Below are 22,328 nucleotides of genomic sequence, written 5' to 3'. Positions count from 1 at the left end.
CCACCACAGGGCTATGCCCAATCATCTTGTCCTTCGAGCCAGCTTCTATAAATGGGTCATCCGAGGGGGTCCCGACCACACGACCCACTGTGGCCGGTCGACCTAAAAACCCCCCTCCGAGCCTCTTCGGGGACCACACTGTCGACTGTAGTGGCCTGGTTCTCTGCAACGGTTACAAATCGGTCGCCCCTGTTCATCCCACTCGAATCGAGGGCGGGTAGGCCGGCTAGGTCGCCTTCCTGGGTCTCGGCCACCATCTGAATACACACGGTCTCGGGGGGCAGACCTTACCTCTTGCCTCGAAGTGCCGCGTCGCAGTTCCTCCAAAAGGGTCTTAGATAACTCCGTCATTTGTTCATGGACATCTTTGAGGAGTTCCAACTTCAGGGCCTGTTTCCAGTCTGCTGCTTCTGGAACAGCCATTGCAGTGCCACTTACGGCCGCACATACAGGGGGGTCTTTTACTTCAGCCTGATCGGTCTCCAGAGCCAACGCCTCCTTCAGGTCCTCGAATGTAAGCTCAGGATCTCTTCGGAACTGCACTCGCAGGCTCGGTCGTACTGGGCCTTCTCTCAATCCCAGCAGAAATTGGTCTCTCAACAAGGCCTCTCCGTCCCCAAGACCATGATCTTGACGTCCTTGTAGCCTCGTAAACTGCTCTCGCAGTCGCAGTGCAAAAGCTCTGATAGGTTGTCGGGGGCCTTGTTTACAGTTAAAAAAAAAACTGCTCTAAGGACAGCTACTGGGGTGGTGTCGCTATATTGTTCCGTCAAGAACTGGAAGACGGTTTGAGCGGTGGCTCGGATGGCTACTGGGGCGGCCTGGACTTCCCGCCGTGCTTCCCCCTCTAGAGAATTAAGAACAAACTGCAGCTGCTGTGCCGCACTCAACCCTTGAATCCCGGCCAAATATACGATCTGAGCTTTCCATTCGGCTAATCGTACTTCAGACTCAGTTCCGCCGTACTTCTGGATCCAGGGGTTCCCCATAAACACTGGCATGACTCGGGGTAGGGCCTCTGGTAGCTCGTTGTCAGCCATTGGGGGAACCTTGGTCGCTCAACCCGAGGTGAAACCCTGCCGACTACGCCAAAATCTGTCACAGGTCGGAGCGGACCACAGATGTCGTGAGTCACGCCCCTCCCTAGTTTCCACCTCGAGGAGGTCCCAAGAACACCCCAATGACCAGACACACGAGAGACGGTAAGTAAGTATTAAAACAGCTTTATTAAATTACTAAAAGAGGTATAGGGAAGGGAGGCTAAAATCCAACTCTCCAATTGGGGGAGTATCAGTCTCGAGTCTCTTAGACTCCGTCACAGGAGATCTCGGTAAGTCCTTCACTCCTCTTTCCTTCTGGCTATGTGACGACAATCAGCTTATTCACAAGTGCCCCTTTGTTCTAGCTTGCAGGACAGCTGCCCGGGGCCCTCTCCTTTTCCTGGACGTATCAGATACAAGTGGTAAGTATTTAGAGTTTGAATGCACGGTGGATACCTGCTGCTTCCCGTGGCGAACTCCAAGGCGGCCCAGCGGGTTGGACTCCCAGTCGTCCGGATGCTGGTGGAGCTGCACAATGGCTGTCGGGACCCGACTGAGACCATACTGGTAAGTGTACGGGAGATGTTTGCGGTTTCTGTATCCTGAGTAACGGGTCGACGTGCAGGTAGACACTTCAAAGGGACCTGCTAGATCCGCACAAGTACATACAAGTAAGTATGACAGGACTGGACATGGACGGTGGACAGAGGGGCCACTGGCTCTTTGCTCGGGGCACAGGTAAGTCTGTAGGAAAGACAACTGAGGCTTCACTTGGGCATACAGGCGAACGTACAACACAATATGCTGGCTTTAGCTTTGGGCATAAGGTAAGTACATCAAAAGGTAACTGGGACTTCACTCTGGGCATACAGGCGAATGTACAACACAATATGCTGACTTTAGCTTTAGGCATAAGGTAAGTACATCAAATGTAACTAGGGCTTCACTGGGGCATACAGGCGAGTGTACAACACAATATGTTGGCTTTAGCTTTGGGCATAAGGTAAGTACATCAAAGGTAGCTGGGACTTCACTCTGGGCATACAGGCGAATGTACAACACAATATGCTGGCTTTAGCTTTGGGCAATAGCTTACGGTGAATATACAGGGAAGCAGAAAGGGATGTTACTCACACCTTTTGGGGAAATAGACGTCAGGTGTTCCTTTTCTGAGGTTTACCAACTGCTGATAAGGATGCGGGTCGAAAGCTGCTGCTGCGTTGGGCCGAACACGGCCTCTGCTGATGTCACACACAGGTAAGTTGTTTCACCCAGGGAGTGCTACACTGGGTGGGTCGGACGCTTCCCTCTCCTTTCTGCCAACCAACAGGGTGAGTCTTCTAGACGGGGCGAACCTTTGAAGAACTCCGCAGCAGGTAACAATACACGCACAGCTGATTTCCTGCTCCAGCAGCCAACTCCTCACCATTAATACTTCCCACTATATCCACACTGTTCTTACTTGAATTTGTTTCCCACCTCCGTTACGTGGGGTAGAAGGGTCAGGATGTCATCGACGGCATCTAATTATAGATGTTTTCTTCGCCCGCCTCAGTACTCACTCCCTCCACAGGATTTCGTCGGGCCTGAAAGGTGGTTTTTGACGACACAAATACAGCACAACACTGCAATTTTCAAGTGTATACACTCACAGCAAAGGACAAAGGCTCACCCACTGCACTCCACACACTCTTGGTGAATTTAGGGTCAAACCCCCCGTCTGACCAAAGACTCATCCTGGAAATCGTGAGAACACTGATGCAAAGAATATTCAGATTTAAACGTCGCCGCCACGACACCCCAACGTCTTCTCTCACTCCTGGTCCCGGCTCACCCACAATCCTCCTCCACGGTGGGGCCGCTCACTCACTATGCCAAAAACTCACAAAAAGGCTCACAGATAGTTCACTCCAGATAATTATGCTGCTGTACGATGTTTTGGAGTACTCACACCGTTACTAACACGAGGTCTCTTTTCCCTCTCCTTTCCAGCTCCTGGATACTTCTCCTGCTGCCACGTGACCTGTCCAAAAAGGGCCTCCTTCAGCGATATTTCCGGTGAGTCTTCCTATTCTCAACGACTCAGAATTCGTTACACATGTCCATAGAGCATTTCACAGTTAGATAGACATTCCAATATACTCAGCCCGGTTTCTGTTTCTGCCAAACCCTTGTCTCCGTCTTCGCCCAGCAAACAATGTTCCTCCCCCTTCTTTCCGCTGCACTCGCCCAAACACTCCAACTCACTCGCCGTATCGGCTGGAAATAAACAACTGTCCTCTGCAGTTTCTGAGGCCCTCTTTATACTCCTCCCTCTCTCCACACTGCCCAATCCGCGATCGCCCCGTTCATCTAGCCACCTGCGATCAATGAAACCCTAATTTTCTTCCCCGGAGTTCCCGGAAGTAACCAGTGTTTGAGGATTATGGTCCGGGCGGAACCAATCTCCGTTCTTTTAGTTCCGCCCTTACAAAGTCACTCCGTGACATTAACGTACAAGTTTGATGGCTCTAACTCATTTAGAAGGTTTACACATTTCCCTCATTACAATGTTAAACCGAGTGGAAATAAAATAATACAATAAAACTGCTTGAGGTGAGATGGATTGATATTGAAACGTAGTATAAAGACTGTTTCAGGTATGCTGAAGTGCGATACTGTACAGCTCCATGTATAAAGTACATGCACGCTTCAGACATTTGTATAGACTTAACATTGTAATGAAGGTTTATATTATGATGATTTTTATTGATTTATTATAAAACTCGCGTTCGAAACTTGTATGGTCTCTCATTTTTGATTAACGTTAGCTTTACTTGAAGGCCCGAACACATGTCTTTAGTGACGTGCCTAAACACTTATTTTAATGTATTGTGTCGACCAGCATACTCGCAAAGAAGTGATCTGTTTACTTTTATGTGAGCCAGGTGGTTATTTGACTTTGTCTTTTGTAGGACGGGGTACTGCTGAACAACAATTAGGACAGGTTTTGAATAACCCAGTCACATGAAAAATGTAAGTAATTTGCACCATTTAATTATTGCTTTGGAGGATAAGTTTTGTTATTTATCTTTCTTCTCTCCTATGCTCTACCTCACCATTCTCATTGGCAAGTAACTCAATGTGGAAATGCAAAGATTGTGGTGTCTCCAAAGCCAAGCGTTTTGAGCTTCTCAAACATTTTAAGCTTGATCATAGGAATTTTGGACATCCTTATCCTTGCGTTTATTCAGACTGTTCTTGTTAATTTAAAACTTGGAGTTCTCTGAAGAGCCATGTGTCAAGGAGGCATCCTCAGCATCCCTCTCAAAAAGATGAACTTATAAATGCTTGCTTTGTGAATACAAAGACACATCATCATTTAAAGACGTTATTTCTATCACATTGGGCAGCACCTGAAAAATAATGAAACTGTTCCTTGTGTCTTTAGTGGGTGCTCATAAAAAAACAATATTTATGGATCATTTATTAACGCACAAATCATTCTCTGAAGAGGACTTAAAGCCTGGCGTTGTGGTCAGTGAAAAACCAGTCCCTGTTTTTTCTGCAGAAGATGACATTGAATGAACCTACATCATCTGGTGTTATAACAGAAAATACTGAAGTCTTGTCTAGGGCTATAGAGCACAAATTAGTCTAAGTCCTATTAAAGCTAGAGCATGTTTTTCTTGTACCTGGCGTGGCCATTGATAACCTTTTGCAGGAATTACAGTATTTAATTAGTACAGTTTCAGTTCCAGTTGTTAATGAAACTATTCACCAAGCACTGCAGGAACATAATTTGCAGGTTGATAAAGTTGTTGTAGATGAGTTAGCCACCTTTCTTTGCCAGTCACATCCAATTCAAACAGCAATCAGAGAGCAAGGTCCACTTTCCACTACATGTAAACGAAAGGCATACTACAAAGCCCATTTTTCAGTAGTAAAGCCTGTAGAGTATGTGCTCTATATCCCTGCAGCAACTTCTGAGTTGCCAGCCAATACTTGATAATACACCTCATTTAAAATAAGTGTATAAAGGAGATGATGGTAAATATACATGTTTTTTTTATTCACTCAACTTCCAAAGGAATGAACTACTTCCTGAACCTGCTATCTCTTTAATTTTGTAGGTTGATGAATTTGAGATATGCAACCCCCTTGGCACGTCCAAGAAAAAACACAAAGTTTTTGGAGTTTATTGGATATTAGGCAATTTACATGAAGGATGATAGTCATCCCTGTCAGCTATAAATTTAGCTGCTTTAATTAAAAGCAGTGATGTTAAGCGTTTTGGGTATGACAAAGTGCTGGAACCATTGATTGATGACCTTGTCATGTTGGAGAGACACGGACTTTTCACTGAAAAACTGGGAAAGACTGTGAAGGGCACAGTTCAATGTATTGTTGCTGATAATCTTGGTGCTCACAGTATTGCCAGATTTGTGGAAAATTTATCTGGAAAATATGTCTGCAGATTTTGTACAGCAGAGAAAGAAGAACACCATGTTGTTTCAAGAAGCTGGATCTGAAACATTCTGCATCAGAACTGAAGAACTACATTCTGCTCATCTTCAGTTTATGAAAGACAAAGGGGGGTGTGTGTTCAGAAAAATTATCACACTTCAATGTTTGCACATGATTCCCGGCTGATGTTGTGCATGATCTCTTTGAGGGTATTGTCCCTTTTGAGATAGCTTTGTCCTTGACAGTCTTTTCATCTTAAAAGTATTTAATCTTGGAACACCTTAATATTGCAATTAAGAACTTTCCATTCAAATGGAATGACAAGACAAATCGTCCACATCCCGTTCCTCTCACATTTTCTGCAAGAACAGTAGGGGGTAATGCCCATGAAAATTGGAGCCTGTTGAGGTTTTTTCCTTTTTTGATTGGAGACAGAGTGCCTGCCAATGAACCTGTGAGGCAACTTCTAAATGATTTGAAAGATATTGTCGATCTTGTTGTCTCTCCTTCACACACCAAAGCTTCTATAGCATATCTGGCCTTCAAAATATCTGAGCATAGAATCAGAGTCCAAGAGGTTTTTCCAGAGACTAAACTTTTGCCCAAACACCGCTTCTTGGAGCATTATCCTGAGCTAATTGAGAAATTTGGCCCTCTGGTTGGTCTGTGGACAATGCGATTTGAAGCGAAGCATAGCATCTTTAAGAGTTATGCGTCACACCAACTGCTTCAAGAATGTGCTCCTGTCGTTGTCACAAAGACATAAGTTTTATATGGCATATCATCTCTATCAGTGCAGCTCTCTTACACCAAGATTGGAAGTATCACATGTTTCTCATCTTCCCATTGATGTTCTGAAAGAAGACATATCACAGACTGTACTACAGACACACCTAAACCTGGATGTTGTGTTCTTGGCCAAGGAAGTAAAATTTAAAGGCTTCACCTACAGAGAAAGTATGGTCATTGCTCATGAGAATGTTCAGGACTTCCAGAGTTTGGAGAAATTGTGCAAATTATTGTGTTGCAGGACAAACCACTGTTCATTGTCAGAAGACTTGATGCATGGTATACTGAACATTATAGAGCCTATGTCTTGGTCCAGTCATCTGACAAGAAAATGGAATTTTAGAGCACCACGAACTTACAGACCCATATCCACTTACGGTGGTCTTTAATTGTGCAGGAATACCATCTTGACATCCGGCACAAGAAAGGAGTTGACAACATCATTGCTGATGCCTTGTCCGGAACTCATTCCTTGGACAATAAAAAATTTTTGATTAGTGCGTTGATTTATAACCAGTGGGTGGTTATAGTCTTTGGTGGTGGGGGTGTCCAGAGCCGTAAGGTTCTGTTTGTGTGTTCAAGCTGTGTGGTTTCTCTCCCTCCCTGTTTCTTCATAGGAGAAATGGTTTCCACCTGGTTCAGCTAATCAAAGCCCTGCTGTGATTGGATGCTGGGAGTATTTAAGCTGCAAACACCATCAGAGCCGGGTTGGTGGTGGCTTGACTATGCAGCAGCAGCTTTGAGGTCCCATCTTCAACCCCAGACCAGATACTTTGTTGAAGCCAGTAGTTAACTGTGTATTTCTATCTTATATCGTGTGCGCTACTTATTGAAGTAGTTCTTTCTTTTTAGTGTTTCTATTATACTTGGTGATTGAGATTAAAAAAAGGCAGAAGTGAGTGTTATCTCTAATAATTATTGGTTGTATGATTTAGTATCCGTTTTTCTCTTGGTTTATTTGAGGTTTGCTTGTTAAACAGTTATTTCTTTATTTGTGGAGGTGGGTGCCATTTATTTTGAATTTGACCTTTTTCTCTTGTTTATGTTAGTAAGGGAGTTAGTTTATCTTGCTGTACTTTTTTTCTTTTCTTTTAGTTTAAGTAGTTTGGTTAATAAGGAGTAAGACTGATTATGTTTGTTGTTTTGGCAATACCCCCTTCTGATTTGGATACCCCTCTTTTTGCCTTTAATTTGTAAATAAACTATTTTCTTTAATGAGATAACTATGTGGTTATTGTGAAACGACTCTGGGTCTGGAGATGGGGTGGCTTCATGCTGCTGCACATTAATTTCACAACCATCCATTTTTGTTGTTTCATTCCTCCCCTAGACCAATCAGGAAAATGTAACACAATGAAAGTGCACAAGATATAGTGAGCATGTAAATGTTTATTATTTATCTATTACTTGTACTGTATCTAATATTATTTATTTTCTTTTTTCCAGAATCTGTTAGCATGCCAGAAAGAAGATCTGCCAAGCTCTTGGTGATTGTGAGTCAAGATGATTCAAGAAAATTGCTTCTAACAGATGGGATTCCCGAGTCAGTGGATGAGCTCATTGAAAAAGTGAGGGAAGCTTTTGGATTAAATGGCAGATTCAGACTACAGTATCAAGACAACGATTTTGGGGATGAATTTGTAAATTTGACGAACACTGGAGAACTTCAGAGTCTTGTCACTCTGAGGATTATCTCATTGCCAGACGAAGACTCGTTCACTGCTCAAACAAATGATGGGACCCAGTCTAATGATGATGCTCTTTCCTTCGTTGGCTCTTGCGACATTGATGATCCAATCATCCTCTCACCCCCTGGCTCAGAAACATTTTCTACTAGAAATCAACAGTGGCCAAAAGAATTTCATATTCCACCGTTTTCTTATGACACTGAGCTCCAATTAGAGAGAGGAAATGCTCTTTTTAAGGCTAACGGAACAAGGCTGACTGTCACTCCAAAGATGATGTCTAATATTCTGGAGAAGATTTGTGATGAGATATTCAACATTGATTTTATAGGCCTCTCTGAAACATGGCTGACACATAACTCTCCAGATTCTGTTGTAAATATGCCTGGGTATAATGTGTACAGGAATGACAGGGAGCATGGTAGGGGCGGAGGAGTTTTGTTGTATGTGAGAGATACTTTTAATAGTAAACAGATTGTATGGCCAGAGGATATCCAAATTGAAGGTGTCGGAGTAGACGTATCCCTTTCATCTTCAATGTCATTTACTATAATATGTGTATATCGTAAACCATCTGCAAAGTTGGATTTCTATGAAAAATTTAAACTTCTCAAATATTGTGATTTAAATAAAGAAACCATTATTATTGGTGATTTTAACGTAAATTGGAATGAAAAGAAGGTTAGAAAACATCTTAAAGAAACTACAGACCGCTATAATTTCACACAATTAATTCAACAGCCCACTCGGATAACTTCACATTCCAAAACATTAATAGATTTACTTTTTGTCAATCGACCTGAAAGAATTACAAAAACATTTAACTTTATGACAGGCTTATCAGATCACAATGCTTTCTTTTTTTCAAGAAAGCTCACAAAAAGACGTTTCAAAGTTTCACACAGTCATACTGTGTATAATGCTATTCCAAAAAACCAAATGCCAAACTTTGCGGCAGCTTTGCAAGAAACCGATTGGAGTGAATTAAATCAAAGTGAGGACATGGAGAATTGTAGTAATCTGTTTCAGTCTAAAATCAATCAAGTAATGTTAAATTTTACCAAAAGAGGAAGCCATAATAAGAGAAAAGGAAAGTTGTTACCTTGGTTAAATGATGAGTGTAGGAAATTAATGAAGGAGAGGGATGTGCAACTTAAAAAATCATTAAAATCAGGTCTTACAATAGATAGGCAAAAATTTACATCCTTAAGAAATAAAGTCACTAACTATATGCGAAAGGCAAAAGCAAAATTCTTCATGGATATAATCACTGATGCAAAAGGGAATGGCAAAAAGATCTGGCAAAATCTCAACAAATTACTTGGTAGACAAAAGAAAGAATCAATTGAAGACTTTGAACTCAAAATTAACAACGCTGTAGTAAATAACCCAAATTCTCTATCGAATGAATTTAACCAATATTTTTCTAAATCTGTTAGGGAGATAACTGAACTGTTTGAGCCACCTGAGAAAATAACTAGACCCATTGATCCTTCCAAGCCTGTGTTCAATTTGTGTGAAATAACAGAGCAGGAGGTAGACAACATCATTGGATCGCTTAAGAGTTCTAAAGCAAAGGATGCTTATGGGTTCGATTCACATTCTCTAAAATTATGTAAAGACTCCTTAATTGCTCCAATAACATATATGATCAATTTATCATTCAAGCAGAGAATTGTTCCATCCTTCTGGAAAATGGCCTTAGTCACCCCAATCTTTAAATCTGGTGATAAATTAAATGTAGCCAACTACCGACCAATCAGTATCCTTCCAGTGGTCTCCAAAGTCGCTGAGAGGTGGGTTGCAAAAATTATAAATGAGCATCTAAATAAAGGCCACTCCCCCTTGCATCCGATGCAATTTGGGTTCCGCACCAATCATTCAACTGAATTTGCCAACAGTTTGTTTGTAGAAAAAGTAAAAAGTAAATTGGACAATAGTGCTTGTGTCGGTGCTGTGTTTTTAGATTTAAAAAAAGCATTTGACACTGTTAATCATGAGATTTTATTATCTAAATTGACATATTTTAACTTTTCCTCAAATGCCATTCAATGGATTAAATCGTATTTGGACTCAAGAAAACAGTGTGTTAACATTAACAGTGTCAAATCGTCTTTCCTAGATGTCCCCGTTGGTGTGCCTCAAGGGTCAATACTCGGTCCCTTATTATTTTCTTTATATATAAATGACCTTCCAAACACTTGTGTTGATGTTGAATTTCAAATGTATGCTGATGACGCAGTCATCTACACAAGTGCAAAAAGTGTTCAAGAGGCTTCTGCCATCCTGACCTCCGCTTTGGTCCCTGTAAATGAATGGCTTTTTAAATCCTGTCTGTTACTCAATACTAAAAAGACAGTTTGTATGATGTTCACTAAACAGTCCCGCGACATTAAACAATCTGGTGTATTTTTAAGAGAAGAAGAATTAGAAATCGTCTCGGAATTCAAATACCTTGGTGTGACCCTTGATTCCACATTAAGTTTTAAAAAACATGTAAAAAGCATATCGAGTACAGTAAAATTAAATCTACGAAATTTTAAACAAATCCGTCAATTTATACCATTTGGAGCTGCTAAGGTGTTTCTACATTCTATGATTTTATCACATATTGAATATTGTTGTACAAGTTGGACATTGACTGGTATGAACACACTCAAATCAATAGAATCACTCTATAAAAATGCCTTAAAAGTCTTTGATAAAAAACCAATTTCCTTCCATATTTGTAATATATTACAAACACATAATCTATTAAGTCTAGAGAATTTTAAACATTTTAAATATGCCTGTTTTGTTTACAAAGTGTTAAATGGATAAGCCCCATCTCCCATGTCGGACTTACTTTAAATTAAAGACTCACAGTGGTGCCAGGACACGGGCTTCCACTAGAGGTGACTGTGAGGTGCCTTTCAGAAGAACAGCCTTTGGACAAAATGCTCTGTCTGTGAAGGCTTGTAAGTTATGGAACAGTATCCCCATCACTGTAAGGTAATGTTCCACATTTCCTATATTTAAAATCAAACTCAAAGTGTGGCTTAAAGCAAACCAGTTTTGTGACCATTAAGTGACTTTTATTTTACTCTGCTTGAACTTATTCATTTTTGTCATTTTGTATGTTATAAGTTCTGTATTTCTGTAATTTACCAATTAAGGGACTACGGATGTAAATTAGCCCTGTGGCTATAATCTGGCATGTTTACGTCTGTTTTTGTTGTTTCAATGCAGATGTTCATTAATGTGCATTGTCCCTATCAAATAAATAAATAAATAAATAAGTATAAATCTTATCCCAGCAGTGCAAACTTCTGTGAAGTTTCAGAGGCACTTATCAAGAAACACCCTTGCTTAGCAGAAAAAGGATCCTTCAATGGTGCTATGGGTGGACACCGAGACTTAAAATGAAGATGGGAAACCTACGCACACAGTTGAAATGTCTTGGATGCCCTGAGTATTTGGTAAATTCTCTGAAAACCAAAACCAAATGCTTTTCCAGCAAAAAAATGTTAAACGACCTAAACGTGGTTAGGCCAATCATATCCCATCCCTACCTGTTGGAGAGACATCAGCAAACCTTGAAAATGAGCGTCTAGCACTTTTAAAGGAAGTGAAGAAAAGAAACAATGCATTGACAATCAGAGAAAAAATTACAAAGACGTTTGCCTTACGCAAACAAGAGATTGTGGAAAACCAACCTAGTGTTCAAGAACTGCAAGAAAGATGGCCAGCTCTGTTTCAACAAGAGGAGGTAAAAGCATTTATTTTATTGAAAAAATGTTAAAATGTACTAAAACTTTAAAATGACTTATCCTGAATTTACCATAGGTTTTACCATTGGATTTTAGTATGTAGTGTTTTTAAACACTAAGAAGTCGTGGCCTAATGGTTAGAGAGTCGGACTCCCAATCGAAAGGTTGTGAGTTTGAGTCCCGGGCCGGCAGGAATTGTGGGTGGGGGGAGTGCATGTACAGTTCTCTCTCCACCTTCAATACCACGACTTAGGTGCCCTTGAGCAAGGCATCGAACCCCCAACTGCTCCCTGGGCGCCGCAGCATAAATGGCTGCCCACTGCTCCGGGTGTGTGCTCACAGTGTGTGCGTGTGTTCACTGCTCTGTGTGTGTGCACTTTGGATGGGTTAAATGCAGAGCACAAATTCTGAGTATGGGTCACCATACTTGGCTGAAATCTTCTCCAACCATGTTTGCCTTAAAGTTATATTTCACTACCAAATCAACATTTCCCCATGTTTTACTCACACAAGAGTTTGCCTAAAAGACGTTTATGTTAGCACAGGATGTGGCTACCCCACATTTTACACTATTTTACAGAATACAAAACCATGGACGTGGGGATACAGAGAAAAGGAAAAACTAAAGATTACATTTATAAAACGTAATGCTTATTTTATTGGAGGGGATTTTTTTGAAGTGATGACAATAATAACTGTAAATCATAAGGAAACACTTTCCAGTTAGGTTTGAATTTAAGGTATCTTGCTTTGTGAATATATCATACAAAAAAGTTTAATATCATCTAGCTTTTTATTTTCAGAGACATCCGAGTGAAAAAGAACCTTACTGACAGAAATATTACACAACTGATGAAATGCACGATATATGGAAGCTGAAATGTGAAGCCACAATTTAGTATAAGAACAGAAGTAGAATAAGTGTAAAATAGATTCTTCCTCCTCTTGGCAAAAAGAGCATAGTGGGGAAATATTATGGTAAAATGTACTTGAATATTTAAGGGTAATAATGATGAATAATTTTTAAATGGACTTATTTTATTGTGAAACAAATTTGTTTGGCACTGTCCATACCGAATGAAATGTGATATTTGGGGAAAAGTGCAAACCAATTCCCATAAGCTTTAATAATTGTACTCTTACTATCAGTTATAAAGTTTCTTAAAAACAAATTATATTTAACAGCCAGGATATTTACCCCTTGTATAAATAGTTGAGCGACATTCATATTCAAATAGTCTTTCTAAGCATAATGTAATTCTGTTTTGATGCATTTAAACCATATAGTTCAATAACATCTTCATAAGAATAAAAGTCTCCCCTATTATTTACTAAGTCTGAAACAAAAAACAATGCCCTTATTAAACCAATAAGGGAAGAAAAAATATTTACGGGCTGATAATATTGATTGTTCTATTTGATATGAGGAGAAAAATCGTGTTTAAAGATCAGCTTCCATGACATAATATCATGGAAAGTTTCATAGGTAGTCTTGTACATTTAAAATCACAAGAAAGCAACAATTTTTTTCTTTGTAACCATAAGCTAAAGATCTTTTTGGCAGAATCTAATTCAGGGAAATTCAGAGAAATTTGGCTACGTCACGTTGTCTTCCGGTTTCTGCCATATGTTAAGTTCCAGCATTAAAAAATGTTATTTTAAGTAAACTCCTTATACACGAACAATGTTCCCAATGCTCCTCGAGTTCAAGAGCAGCTTTTGTCATCAATATCTTTTTAAACGAACATTTGACTCGTTAATTTACCTGTTAGCTACTGTTACAACCTGAAATCAATACCTACAGGCTATCATGGCTTTTTACTGTGTGAAAAAAAAAGAACTAATCTGAACTAAGAACTTCTTTGTCTGATCCAAGGAAGTTAATGTTATTGCATTTCCATTGCAAGTATAGCATGCATGTCAGCATCTTTATTAAAATGTATTAGTGTGAATCTCTCTCATAAATACACACACGGGAACATTTTAGCCAAGAATCACTGCTGACCATTATGTATTTGTTTTTTACAGAAGGATCTGATGGCCGCAGGGAAAACCCTATTTGGCAAGCAAAACTTTTCCTCCTTCCAGGGCCAGATAATGGTTTTCTGCCACCCACAATAGAACTTGAGGAACTGGCTAAACATGGATTAGGTAAACGTGAGATTGAAGCAGATAAGAATTGTGTTATTTACTTTTACACCTTATTATCTAACCTTCTTGCATAGAAAGCTATGGAATGACCTGCTTTGGATTTTATGTTCGCTTGAGCCTGTATGGTCCGATTTGTTATACTGTCTCTATATTGTTAAACATTTGAATGTTAATACATTTAGCATTTGTTTTAAAGAAATATTGCAGAGTAGTTTACTCTTTGATGCATTTCCATAAGTTTCCATGTAGCCATTTTAATAGTTACACCTATGCAACACATTCTCATGCCAAGGCATCACTTTGAAAGTGTCCAGGAATACCTTCCATTGAATCCTTTTGCATCAGCTATCTGAAGTTAGTCAATGGTGGTTATGGTTAGTGTGAGGATCTGGGTGGTGCATTCAGACGCTAAGCTACACCATATATTGTATGTTAATGTTCTTTCACATATGGTCAAATGTGTGATGACCGTGTGAGTGAGACCAGGCTCTTTCTTCTGTCATATGCAATTTTCTTAGGAGTGTAGGGTTTGTTTAGTTTCAAAGCTGTAAACTTAGTAGAAACACAAATGATCTTAGGTTAACTGTGGTAGTTACACAGGTCTACTTTTGGGGTTTGGCAACACTGCGATTATGTCTGAAAATATGAGTCCTGAAAGATCTTGTAGCAACGAATGAATGTTACTTTGCCACTAGGAACCGGGAACCGATTGTCACTAGGAACCGATTATACTGATGTTTACATTTCCATTTTTAGGAAAACCTGTGCACGAGTCAACGGAGGCCGGACGCACAAACTCAAAGATTGGGTTAAACTGGAGTTTATCTGAATTAAACAACCTTTTTTTGCCAAAGCTACCCTCACATCAGTTTAAATTTGGTAGGCTTTGAATTGGCTAGGACAGGCAAAGGACTCAAGATCCAGAAATTGCAAGTTAGTTCTGTGAAGGAACTAAAAGCAGTTGTTGGCAAAAGCAGGCTTTACATCGTGCCACGAGCCACTGTCTTGCAGGTATGGAATTATACACAGGGATTTATATCATACTACAATCATATAAATGTGTTCTCTGTAATGTCTATACCTATAACTGAAGTTACCCTCTCTACGCTCAGGTAACATCACCACCCTCTGCCATGTCCCAGAATTCATTCCCACCACTCGCAGCTCCAGCAGTAGATGAGACCTCACAAGTGGTTTCAGATCAGGTCCATATTAAAATGAGTGCATATCTAATGATTTTTGTTATGTCCACTATGCATTTTGTAGTGATGAGTGGCAAATACATTTTTTTTCCCTAATATGTATTAAGATGTATCTATTTATTCTGTGTGATGTCTGAGCAGTTACATTCCCTAGGATAAGTTTTTGTAATTTTTCTAGCTATGGATATTTTCTAATGATGTATTGTTTCCATTATGAGAGTGTGTTCTCTCACTGAAGGTGAAGTCATTTGGATTTTCTGTGTACTACCAGGTGGCATCCACATCCTCTGCCATATCCATGAATTCATTCCCACCACTCTCAATTGCTCCGGTACAAGATGAGACCGTGCCTGTGGCTGAGAGTACCCAAGCTCAAAGTGTGGTTGCAAATCAGGTAACCAATTTTGACACTGTATAGAATAAATAGTATTTATTCATTGTATGTGCGTGTACTATTTAATGGTGATTTGTGAAATGGTGAATTTTTTTTTATATACTGTATGTAAATGCTTTACTTTAGGCTTTTCAAGAATGGCGAGCAATACGTGCACAGCAAGACCAGGAGTATAATACAAGTTTGTTGGTGGATCAGGAGAAGGTAATGCCAAGTTTTATGTATGATTTACATTCTCTTACATAATGCATACGTACTTTTAATGTGGTCTTTTAATAGGAGAGGAAGTAACTAGTCTATCAGGCTTGTGAGGAAAGACGTCAAAAGGTTTGTGTCTATAATAAATTAGTTTGATAAACTAGCTGAAAGGTTTTTTTTTTAATGAGAGATCACATTTCAGGCTATTGAGTCAAGACATCAGCGAATGTTTTCATGTGAGGAACCCTCAGATGGGGTGTTGATCAAATTTAAATATCCAACTGGACACACCAATATGAGGAAATTCCGTTTGTTGGAGCCAATCCAGGTGATGTGTGTTCAGCTTGAGAAAATATCAAGTGTCTTCTCAGTGGTTCAGTGGGTTGTAAAACTTGACTGTTTCACATCTTTTTAGATCTTGTTTGACTTTGTGGGACAGGATGATATTGCCAGTAAAATCTTTGTGGTGCAAGAAGCTGCATCATCAAGATCAGTTGAGAGCAGTTCCTCCGGGTCAATAATGGATCATGGCATAAAAGCATCCTCAACTTTATATGTGCTTTGGTTTTCAAATAAGGATGTACAGGTAAATGTGTTGCATTTTTATTTCCTGACTCAAATGAAAACGGAATGTGTTGTGGTTTGTGCAAGCTCATGTATTATGCATGTTTGTCTTCAGGAAATTCTCTCAGATCAACAAAATGATGGAGCTTATACCCTACACCATACATCTCATGGTTAGTCATCACTGTCTGAGACCTCCACCCAGCCAAGTCTCTCTGTGCCCTCTTTCCGGCCACCGCTGCCTGAGCCCTCCACCTGCTCACTGCTGCCTGAGCCCTCCACCCAGCCACCGCTCACTCTGTTCTCATAACCACAAGAAATCCTGACTCTTTATGATGAACCATCACTCTCTCCTTCATCTGCCCAAGAACCAATCATTATTCTTGATGAACAAGATGACTTGGTTTCACAAAATCAGTCTCCTGTATCAACACATCACCTCGGAGGACCTGTGGATGAGTGTGTTTTTTCTCATTAACTTGATTTTATATTTTTCTAGTGTATGTAGATGTTTCATTTTCTATATCCTTTTACATTTAATCAGGTGGTTAAATAAAATGCATGAACTTCTTTGTTTGCAGGATTGATCTACAGACCATATTGAAAAAAATGGTCAGCAAAGTTGATGGAAGATTCTGTCCAACAAACAACCAAATGTGTGCAGGGATAATGTTTTACTGTGTAGCCTACGGGCATTCAAGCGTAGGTTCTTCAACCCTGAAGCAAAATTGGATGTTGTGTTTGTGGATGAAGATGACAATGGTGAAGGGGCAGTTGACGAAGGCAGCCCGACAAGAGAGTACCTAAGGCTGTTGATGAGGGCCGGCCACCAGTCAAATATCTTTGAGGGACACGAGAAAGACCGGCAGTTGTCTCTAGGTAGGGAAGCCCAAATTCTTAGGATTGTCCTCATTCAACTGGCAGAATTCTAGAAATGTATACACGGAAACATGATTTCTCCCTTATTTCTCCTGTCTGATTTGTTTATTCTGTTTGTTTTTTATGTATTGGGCAAGTTTCATCCTGTGTTTATTTTCTGTATCGTCTTTTATTTGTTTAGTTATTTTGCCTTAATTTGTTAACTTTTGGTTAGGATTCTTCATTTCTTTAATGTACTGAATCACCTTTTTTGAAACATGTTTTGAAAGGTGCAGTAAAAAGTTATTTGTATTAGCACTAATATTAATCTTAGCATTTTAAGATGTTAAATTAACAAGCATTACAGCAGAGCAAGATTTTTACTGTTATTTCTTTAATTTTAGCTTTGCAGACTAAACTTTACATGTGGGTGGCAAAAATGATTGCTGTGTGTGTGGTCCATGGAAGAGTCGGTCCACATTTCTTTTCCGAAAGGCTTTTCCATCAAATCTGTGGGATACCAACACCCCCGGCCACGGTGGATGAAGTTGGTGACCATACTTTCAGGGAACAGTTAATAAAAGTAAGAAGGAGAAAGGTGTTATACATTGAATGTACAGTACAGTGACACAGCCTTATTTTCTATTAACTTTCTATTATTTATGAATCGCTTCAAACATGTTCAGGTTACCTGCAAAACCACAGCCGTGAGGATATCCATGAACATTCTCATGAACACGAGTGCTATATTGCTTAAACATCTAATTTATATAGGGAAGGTATCTTTACAAGCCACTCACCATCTCTTTTTTTTCCATCTTTCTTTTTAGATACAGGAAGCAACAACAGTCCGAGAGGCAGCAGATATTCTTAGCATTATAGGTGCAATTATACAATACAATTATTAGTGGTCCTTTTGTTGTCCTGGTTGGCAGGAAAATAAATGCTGATAACACCATAGTTGAAGTGACTTTGTGGCTAGGGGACCCCCACCTGCTGTTAGCATTCCATTGACTCCCATTCATTTTGGCGTCACTTTGACATCGAATAACTTTACATCTGAGGCATTTAAAGACTCCATTTGTCCATTCATTATTTCTAAAGAAACACGGAAATGTATAAAAGGCCCCATTACCTTCTATCTTACGTTGTGGCCCCGTAGAAGCAGTTTTTGTAAAAAAATAGGCTAACGATTGCGTCATAACCTGCGACTCTCTGTCGCACAGTAGAGAAATTACCGTATGGACAGGAGGACAAGCTCGCAGGCAATCTTTTACTGTCTATTTGGCAATCGGGGGGGCGTGAAGGCAAGAAGTCAAGGGGGAAGCCCATAGAGAGTCCATAAAAGCAACAGGACAAAATTATTCAACAACGTCTGCAAGATTCGGTGGGTGATTCAGATTTCTCTTGGCACAGCGGTTAGAAGACTTACAGGTTGCTCACGTGACATTTACGTCATCAAGCTCAGTTTGAATCTGCGCAGTACGCTCGACCCCCAGGAAGTGCTTCTAATTGACTTCACTTGTCTCCGTTGAATCCAATGGGGTCGCTGTGTCCATTTCTTTTACTGTCTATTTACAGCACAAGCTTTCCAACGCAGTTTCCATGGGACGGCACTGCCCACACAAGCACCAGCCAAACACAGCGACAGACACGCGGCTACGTTTGCAACAACATTTTCTCCGGAGGAAGAGATAAACGCTTAGAAATGCCCATATAGCTAGCATGATGCCTTCTATTTCTAGATGACAAAAACAAAGTTTACCGGTACTACGACAGTACACAGCAAAATCCCCAGTGTTAATTTAACACTCTGAGTGTGGACTCATATAAACTCTGAAGCAGTGTTAAAAGTAACACTGAAGCAGAGTTGAAGTTTATGAGATAATTAAGCAGTTAATTGAGTTATGATTGACCATTACTGAAGACAACTGATGTTAACAAGCAGACTCACCAAACGAGAAAATCACAATTTGTGTGTCACCATTGTAGTGGTCAGTGTTTGCTTTAGTTGGGATCTTGACCCTTCAGTTATTTACTTTAGACTTTGTGGGGCTGTGGTAACTGAATTATAACATACAGACCAGAGCAAAGGCAACCATGTGTGCTTCTGATTGTGGTTTTAGCTAATTGTCATAGAGTGACCTGATTGCCTGAGTTTAGGTTTCATTACTGTATACCTAAATTAAGTGAAAAAAAGTAAGCAATCCAGCATTTTTGGCATATTATGACATGTTTTTAAAAGTTAGTTCTAGACAAAAAAAAAAAAATCATTAGTTTAGACACATAGACATCAAAAATCAGCGTGAGCATCACAACAATGGTGACCATCAAAAAAGCATGTTGTAGCCAATAAAAACTCATCCATGGCTCCCATCATGCATTGCGGCATGAATAAATTATGATCTGAACTGTCTTTTTAACTTTTTATTCTAACTATATTTCATTTTTGCTGTTTTTATGTGAATTTTTAGTATCTAGTTTTGTGATTTTCAGAGTAGATCGGTTTATCTGAAAATGCTGTTTGTCACCGTTGTTGAGATTCATATGCTGATTCTTGTTATCTTTGCGTGCCTAAAATCAAAAATTTTAATTAAAAAAGAAAAGATCAGAATCACTTGCAAAAGATGCATACAAAACAGCCAGTATAGAGAATACAGACTCTTTCATTGTGGAATCAAAGCTGTTACAATCAATAATGGAAGTTTTACTTAGAGAAAAGAGTTTAAATGAGTTCAGTAATTCAGGTCAAACAATGATTACATTAAAACATAATCATCACCACCCGATGACTTTTGCTCTTGGCTAGCCAAACACATTTTAAAAGTAAAAAGTCACAAGCCAAGATCCCAACTAAAGCAAACACTGACCACTACAATGGTGACACACAAATTGTGATTTTCTTGTTTGGTGAGTCTGCTTGTTAACATCAGGTGTCTTCAATAATGTTCAATCATAACTCAATTAATTTCTTAATTATCTCATTAATTTCAACTGCTTCAGTGACTGCGTTTACATGCAGCCAATAACCCGTTCAAAACCGGGATATTAGCAATAACCCGGTCGCGCACGGCCATGTAAACACCGGCAAAAACCCGGAAATGCTCATATCCCGGTTTTTAAAAACCGGGATATTATACCTGGGGTACCCCTTTTCTAACCCGAATATTTGGTCTTGTAAACGCGTTTCGGCATATCCCCATCAAAAATGTGTGTTCTGCGCATGTTCCATTCGCAAGGAATCTTGGTCTTTTGAGTAGAGACGGCGCATAAAAAACCCCCGCGTGCAGTATAGAGGCACAGTAGTGTCAAGTGCTGCTGGTGGATCAGTACCAGTGCCAAAGCGCAAAAAAAGACTATCGCTATCTGCCCCAAACTATTCATTATCCGCCTGCTGCTGCTGTTGCTGTTGTTGTTGTCTTTGGATACAGGAAGAAGAATCGGAAATATTGCGACGCATATTGCGTCTTGTTGTCCGTACGTCCAGATGCTAACCGTGCGTCGCCGTTTACATCGGGATTGGTAACTCTCTCTGCTCACGCATGTAAACGGGTTATCCCGAATGTTTCAGAAACCCAAATAGTGACCTTAACCCGACCATAACCCGAATTTTAACAGCATGTAAACGTAGTCAGTGTTACTTTTAACACTGCTTTAGAGTTTATATGAGTCCACACTCAGAGTGTTAAATTAACACTGGGGATTTTGCTGTGTATGACAACCCATACAGAAGTCACATAGATTGAAATATATTTAAAATAAATACATTTTTATTTATTTAAATATCTTACATTTAAATAGAAGAAAATATGTTTTATAAAATATATTTTAAAATATATTACAAAAATATATTTAAATATTTGATTTTGGCCGCTTTTTAATATTTTCCACATATATTAAAAAAATGTTTTTATTGGAAATATTTACATATATTTATTTGCCATATATGTAAATATATTTAGAAATCAGACTATGTAAATACATTCATTCGGAATATATGTCTTTATATTAATTTCTAATATTTGTTAACATATTACATTTATGTACATGTAAATATATTTTATATTGTAAATATTTACATATATTTATTTCCCATATATGTAAATACATTTAGATATCAGACTATGTAAATATATTAATTTGCCATATATGTCTATGTATTAATTTCTAATATTTGTTAACATATTATATTTCAGTACACACACACACACACACACACACACATATATATATATATATATATATATATGAATTTAAACATTCAAATACTGAACAGAAATTGGAGAAAAGTGTAAAGTTCCCTAGACAATGCAACTTAAAAACTGACAGTATAAATTAACTTGCAAAAATGAGCAGTATATTCAAATGACATAACACCTACTATAGAAAAACAAGAATTTTATTGATATTGACAAAAGAACAGAGTGCACATAAACTGCACAATTAAAACAAATCAAACCAGCAACTTTAATGAAATTGCTGTTATTAATACTAAAGGATGATGCTAAAACACGAAAATTAATTCTTGAAGAGATTTTTTTTTTTAATTATTGAAATAAAATCTGTTAAAAAAAAAAAATCTAAATGTCTAATAGAAGGGGTGAAGGAGGACCATCCAAACCCTGCCCCTGATGCCTTTAAGATTTTTTATGAATTTATATAATGGTGTTTTTTCATAAAGTAAAGGCAGTGGCAAAATTACCCTGACAATACTTTGGATTTTTTTTCTTGCAATGCAAACTGTATCAAAATTGTTGTTTTTGAAGTGTGTGTGTAGTTTAATTTGTAGAACTGTCCCGATGGGTGTTACAGAAAACACAGGAGAGGGAACCAATCGCAGGTAAGTAATTTATTAAAGGGTAATCCAAAAGGGGTAAACAGTCCAGGCAGGGTCAAAACCAGAATATCCAAATCCAAACATAAACAAGACACGAACACAAGGCAAGGACAAGAGCTGACGGACATGAGTTTCAAACATTAAACAAGGACACATACTCAGACAGACCGGGTATAAATACACAGAAGGTGAATGAGGGAACTGGAGACAGGTGGGGAATAATCAATTAACTCAAACAAGGAGGAAGGTGACCAAATAAGGGAAAAGACAGTTAATAAGGTGACAGACACCGTGGGAAAGGAGGACATCTAGTGGAAACCCAGGGACACAACCCAGACACTGTGACAAGAACAAAACATCAAAGTATTGTCATGTTAATTTTGCCACTGCCTTTACTTTGTCAATTTAATAGGTA

General features: G+C 39.1%; 2 long non-coding RNA genes across 3 annotated transcripts; both read left to right on the top strand.

Moving 5' to 3' along the window:
• Positions 1–13,735: 13,735 nt before the first annotated feature.
• On the top strand, positions 13,736–15,836 carry LOC132157655 (uncharacterized). Of its 2 annotated transcripts, XR_009437574.1 has the most exons (6): positions 13,736–13,860; positions 14,617–14,871; positions 14,973–15,065; positions 15,334–15,456; positions 15,583–15,660; positions 15,736–15,836. It is a non-coding gene; the product is annotated as an uncharacterized LOC132157655 (long non-coding RNA). The 2 variants fall into 2 exon arrangements; XR_009437573.1 differs by having other exon boundaries at positions 15,583–15,813.
• A 14-nt stretch (positions 15,837–15,850) lies between these two features.
• Positions 15,851–17,224, top strand: LOC132157656 (uncharacterized). The gene is made up of 4 exons (XR_009437575.1): positions 15,851–15,982; positions 16,070–16,240; positions 16,334–16,677; positions 16,800–17,224. It is a non-coding gene; the product is annotated as an uncharacterized LOC132157656 (long non-coding RNA).
• The last annotated feature ends 5,104 nt before the right edge of the window (positions 17,225–22,328 follow it).

Source organism: Carassius carassius, chromosome 15, assembly GCF_963082965.1.
Source record: "Carassius carassius chromosome 15, fCarCar2.1, whole genome shotgun sequence".
Taxonomy (NCBI): domain Eukaryota; kingdom Metazoa; phylum Chordata; class Actinopteri; order Cypriniformes; family Cyprinidae; genus Carassius; species Carassius carassius.
Note: the sequence above shows the minus strand (reverse complement) of the source record. Positions and strands in the feature narration are given on the sequence as shown.